Genomic DNA, 6,059 nt, shown 5'->3' on the forward strand with positions numbered 1-6,059 from the left:
AAGTGAACTTATGACCCCAGGTTAAAAGAAGAAGAAGTGTCAAGATCAGCAAAACAGGAATGCCATAACAGGATGCCAGTAATTGCAGAAGCATGATGTAACGCTAAGCTGAAGCGAAGGTGTGAAACCAATCAGGAGAGGTAAAGGGGAGCGTGTATCCCTCGTGGGCAAAGTGAAGCAGCCAATCAAGTAATGCGTGATCGCGTGTAAGACAGTATATTAAGAGCAGCTTTGTAATCAATAAACGGAGCATTTTGTGAACCTACATCGTATCAGTGTTTTCTCCCCTCCACCTGGCCGCGGCACCATACAAGATCAATAGTCCCTCCCATCCAGCCTCACCCTCTCCTTTTTCAGTTAAGGCAACTATTCTAACAAGTTACAGTCAGGGAGGAAAACATCATAGAGGTACAGAAACAACCCATACAAGTACAAAATCAATAGTCCCTCTCATCCACCCTCACCCTCTCCATTTTTTTATTAACACAACAAAAAGCATTTCTACAAGTCCGCACTCGTGCAATTGTTGCAGAGCCAAGGCCACGCAGTGAGCGATCCCAATACCCTGAGCCTTGTTACTGGACAATAAGAAGATTCTTGGCAGGCATAAGCAAGGTCAATTGTCTTGTTATGCTTCTGTAATTTCCCATGTTTTCGTGCAGAAAATGATCTCTGCCAAGGCTGTAGTTTCCCACGGTGTTTTTACAAATACAGTATTACAAAATACACAAATGCAATTTTACAAATACAAGGACAAACAAGTTATAAACGTTAGCTTTGTAAACAGTAGTAACCTCTAGACTCACCAATTAGAGCTCAGTATCCAAGGTTGCTCAGCTTTCCCCTTGAGTCAGCTACATCCACCTGCTAAACATGCACAGAGTTACCCACATGAATTCAAGCTAAATAGATTAGCCTAAAGAGAAAGAGGTTCAGTATCGCAGCAAAAACCTGGACATTCCTCAGCTTTGCAGAGCCTAACATTTACTCCCAACACAACCCTTTCTTCTACCCATTCCCCAAGAGCTATTCACGCACCAAACCCGACGTTCATTTTCTCCTGCTCCACAGCTCCCTGCTGTGCTAAAAGACTTGCTAGTGTAGCTGAAAAAGGGACCTGTTCTTTCTGTGTGCTGACCGGCAGCACAACCAGACTATCGCAAGGAAATCGCAGAACAATTTACAGCTTAGCTGACTTTTAAAGATTCAAGAGCTTGGCCCAACAGGAGCTAAGCTTGTCTGACTGTTCCAAAGCAAACACCATTACATTTATAAGGAAGCAACCTATCCAAGGACACTGTGATACCAAAGAAAGGCAGTGCAAAAAAGCAGACAATGCTTCAGATGGAGCAAACCTCTGAAGAGTCAATGACTTCAAAAGAAGTGATTGTGCTGCTGGACAAGGTAGTGCCTTTGCCCTGAGCTTTCAAAGCAGATCAGCAAGATACATGCTTGCCTCAGTGCTGAAGTTCCAGCTGAATGCACTGTTATTCTCTCTACTTCCACCTACTTACCAGAAGCAGCTTCCTCGGTATGCTCGTCCGCAGTGCCACATCTTCTTTTGCTGCGTCAAACACAAGGCCAGGAAGTGCATCCAGTAAGTAAACTCCCCAGGAGGTGAAGGACAGGAATTAATAAAAAAAAAAATTACTAAAATAGTTGCACTGAAGTAAAACAGAAAACTGATGTCAAAGCTGGAAACACAGTGCTCCAATCCCAAATCTGCTTCATGCCTTTAGCCCTTCCATTACCACTTCATGCCTTTAGCCCTTCCATTACCACTTCATGCCTTACCACTTCATGCCTTTAGCCCTTCCATGCCCCACGCAGTAGCTCACTCTAAACTGTACGTGCATTCTCACTAGGCTCCAGGTCAGTGGTACAGAGGGAAGGGACTGGGGCTTGACAAGGTCTGGTTTGTTCTCATTAGGGTGACGGCGTATTGAAGCTCTCCGGCTTCCAGGCACAAAGGGGAAAATACTGTGACACGCCCTGACAACAGGGGGTCACACTGCCAGGTCACCAGCAGCACAGGCAGCCATGCAGGCAGAGACCCAGATCCTGACTACAGGCAGGTCGCATTGCCTGCACCACGACTAAGTGGCTTGGCGCCGTCTTTGGAAAGAAGGGGCGAGTCCAGACCATCCCTCCGCTCGTGGACTTAGGGAAGACCCCCCTGTTACTGCACAGAGACCTGCTCTCCTTCCAGGGAGGCTTAAGCTAAGCTGCAGCAATTTTAACAGGCGCCTAAAGGACAAGCTCACTCACTCCCTCACATTGATAGACAAGGACAAGACAAACACAAAACAAAACGTCCCAAAAAGGGAGACGGTCTCTGTGCAGCCACTGTCCGGGGAGTCACCCTACTCACCAAGCAAGAGAGGAGAGCCTCAGACCATGCCCAGGGCTGCATGGAAGCCAGAGAGCTTCAACAGGCCAAAGGCCAAATGCTGTGACACGCCCTGACAACAGGGGGTCAGGCTGGGTAGGCCACCAGCAGGCAGAGAGCTGCTGGGGCAGAGGAGAGGGGCAGGGAAATGGCCCTCCCCTGCTTACAGGGTGGCCTGGGGGTCCAAGAGAGCTCTATTTCCCCCTAGGGTGCGGAAACGCTGGCTCTCACCCTCCTTACAGGGTTGCCACGCTCTCCGGGCAGCCAAAGGAGCAAGACGGCCAAAGGCCAAAACCAACAGTAGCAAAGACCTGAGCCCTGCTTACAGGAAGGTCACCCAGCACACAACGTTCCTCAGGGCCCCCCAGAGGTGCCATCATGCTCTTACGTGACCTCGCCCTGTGCCCACAGGGATTCCCTTTGCCCAGGGTGCCTTTCTCGTGCCCCCTCTTCTGCCCGACACCGCTCCTCGCCTCGCCATTCCACACGCCGCCTCTTCTCTTGACACGCAGCCTCTTCTTTTTTGATCTTCTGTGAGAAACTATAGACTAGGGTATTGTTTATTTATGTTAAGTCCAATTTAAAGAACAGCCAACAGACACTGATAAGATCACTGCCAGATGCCCAGGAAATCGCTTATGCAAACAGCCACCTAACACCCTTGTGCAAGATAAGATAACCAGAGGCCCAGGAACCGACAGAAAAAAGAAGTAAATATGTATAAAAAGGGGCTGTTTGAACTGCTCAGCACGGCAGTTGGTGGAGCGCAGACTCCCCTGTCGTCCAGCGCTGTTTTTGCTCATATTCTACTTGCTATAATTAATAAAATTTTAATTGGATTATGATCCGTTGTGGTCTCAATTTATAACAATTTCTGGTGCCGTGACTCGGATAAGGAACGGTGGGCTTTGGTCCTCCGGGGAGGCGCCCCGCGACATTTCGCGGCCCCGCGACCAACAGCTTACCTCAACCTTACCGACGAACCTAAATTCTAGAATAATGAGCAAAGGAAAAACCGGTAAAATCCCATAAAAATTCTGTGCACGGGAGTCCGGACGAAGACTCAGGACGCGTAAGTATTTTGCGAAATTCGCAGAGCGGAATTGTCCGCGGCGAAATTGTTCGCAGGTTTGCCGTTCGGGCGGGATTGGGTTTCCTGGAATATAACGAATGAGAGGTTCGATATACTGAACCAAGCGAGTGTGGACCCTTAAGTACTGCGTTTTCCATCTCCCGCGAGGGACTGGGCCAGGAACAAGGGGGAGCGAGTGAGTGTATATTTGTGGATATTCCAGAAGATGGGGGGCGAAGGGAAGCAAGCCTTCGACTCACATGAATACCCCTCTGGCATATATCTTAGATAATTGGAGAGATTTCCCTGGAACCCTAGGGAAAGATAAGCAAAAAATGATAGAATATTGTACTAAGATATGGGGAGGGAAGACGGGTCCCAGTAGAGGTCCCAGTCCCGGGGGCCCAGGCAGAGGTCCCCGGAGTAAGACAATGGGTCAGAGTAAGAGTCGTAATTATAACCCAGAAAAGGATCCAAGGAGAGATCCTAAGAATAAAGCAGGGAGCAGCCCACCGGATGCACCACCGGACGGTCCCCTGGGGTTAATGATAAAGTACTGGGACATTCAGCCGTCTCAGGAAGGAAAAAAAAAAAAAGTAAGGAAAAAATGGTCCATTACTGTATGGAAGTATGGGGAAAAGAAAAAAATTCGACCCGATATTTGGGTCCGCAAGACACAGTGGGTGTCTTGTAGAACAGGTTTTGAGGATTTCAAAGGTATGTGCTGCATGAACGTAATCTGACCATTCTGAATCCATCCATACTAAGCTGGGAAAACTGCAGGAGAATATGCAAAAGCTTAAAATTGTTGGAAGTGGATTGGATGAGGAGTTACTGGATGGTTCAGAGATATACTTAACCAAGGCCTTCTCCAGGTAACATGGATAGGTCTGTCAAATAATAGAGTAAAAGAATTTACTCACTTTATAGAAAAAGGGGGGACTGATACACGGGTAACCAATGTACAGGGGGGTAATACAGAGAAATTGTACAAGGGAGTTAAAGGAATTCCTTTGCTTAAACAAAAGTATTGCCTGTCCTAAGTACCTGCCATTGCCACCTTGCCAAGGCATTGATTACTGCTGGAGGGGAAGAAGCAGATGCTAATTCTTCTGACAAAAGCAGATGAAAGGTTCTGCTGATAAGCCAGGGAGAGGCAGACTGGGCGATCAAGCCTTAAGACCATGACAAAAGCACAAATGTTTGGTCCTATTAATAAGCGGCAGGAGAAGCAGACTGGGCGCCGACTAACCCTAAGTCCATGTCTGAAGATTAAAAGGTGTAAAGGTTAAGAAGAGGGAGACTCATTTACTTCATCCTGAAACCCCTGCCCGTGATTAGAAGGGGCACTGCGCAAGTGCAAAGGACCTTCTGGCTCATTATAATACGAAGCGGGGATAGATAATAAATATGTATAGGCGGATCGGGTGAGCCCGGGTTTTCGCTGTATCCCAAGTTTTGGGAGCCAGGATGGACCTGCTAGGGGGGGCAGGTGAAGGGTAAGCGAACCCACCAGGTCTCTGCTGTATCTCAAATTCTGAGAACCGTGAGGAGAGTAAGCGGAACCATAGTCTGAGTGGGGGATCCCATGTGTAACTTTGTGTTTCTGTGTGACTGAGACGTAGCATAGCTACGAAGCGAGTGTGGAGTCCCAATCCGCGGTTCCGTATCTCCGCGAGGAGAGCGGCCGGAGACGGACGAAGCGTCTATATTTTTTTTTTGGACCTGTGTGTCCTGTCTGTGAGCGGGGGGCCTGGCTGCCCTCCCGCTGTCCTTTCCGTGTAACCCTGTGTGTGTCCTGTCTGTGAGCGGGGGGCCTGGCTGCCCTCCCGCTGTCCTTTCTGTGTAACCCTGTGTGTGTCCTGTCTGTGAGCAGCTTAGAAAAGGGCGGAGGGGGAGTGTCCGGCTGCCCCTCTCGCTGCTTTTTTTTTTTTTTCTGTCCTGTGTATCCTCTTGTGTGTGTACAGCCATTAAATTATAGATACCCAATCGGTAATTCTCTGAGAACAGAAATAAAATTATTATTTTGTGGAAAAAGCCACAAAAGTTCTGGAGGACCTCTGGGAGGTTAAAAAGAAAAACTGGGAAAGGGTTTGTAAAACAAAAAAAAGTATCAAATTTTGAAGAGGCATGATTGTAAAGGAAATTTTGCTGTAACCAAAACTATGATCTAACTACAGGGGAGCTGATCTTCAGAACCCAGAGATATTATTGTACTGACCCCCTTAAGAATATCATACAACTTGTGTGTAGGTGCTCTCATTTTCATAAGTGCATTTGCAGAGCACTGGGAAAGAGAAGCTATAGAGATCTGTAAAAGATTGGCTGAAATGGGAGCCGGTCAAGACAAGGAAATTCTGAAAAAAAGCCCATTGGGTTACATTTTGGCACATTGGAAAGAACTGAGAGGGTCTTTTGGGGCCTCTGTAAACAAGAAAACGTTGGTAAAATATTGTAACCAATGCTGACCTTCATATACTTTGGAAGATCAAGGAAAAATGACCTAAAATGGAACTTTGAATTATTATACATTGTTATAATTAATGTTGTTTTTGAGGTGACAAGGAAAATGGAATGAAGTAATGTATGCAGATATGA

General features: G+C 47.2%; 1 long non-coding RNA gene across 1 annotated transcript; it reads right to left on the minus strand.

Annotated features, from left to right (window-relative positions):
• Nucleotides 1-648: 648 nt before the first annotated feature.
• LOC117438963 (uncharacterized) lies at nt 649-2,796 on the minus strand. Its single transcript, XR_004551113.1, has 3 exons — nt 1,515-2,796; nt 807-867; nt 649-681 (listed from the first exon to the last, which is right to left on the minus strand). It is a non-coding gene; the product is annotated as an uncharacterized lncRNA (long non-coding RNA).
• Between the last annotated feature and the right edge of the window lie 3,263 nt (nt 2,797-6,059).

The sequence above is a fragment of the Melopsittacus undulatus genome, unplaced genomic scaffold (genome assembly GCF_012275295.1).
Source record: "Melopsittacus undulatus isolate bMelUnd1 unplaced genomic scaffold, bMelUnd1.mat.Z mat_scaffold_95_arrow_ctg1, whole genome shotgun sequence".
Classification (NCBI taxonomy): Eukaryota; Metazoa; Chordata; class Aves; order Psittaciformes; family Psittaculidae; genus Melopsittacus; species Melopsittacus undulatus.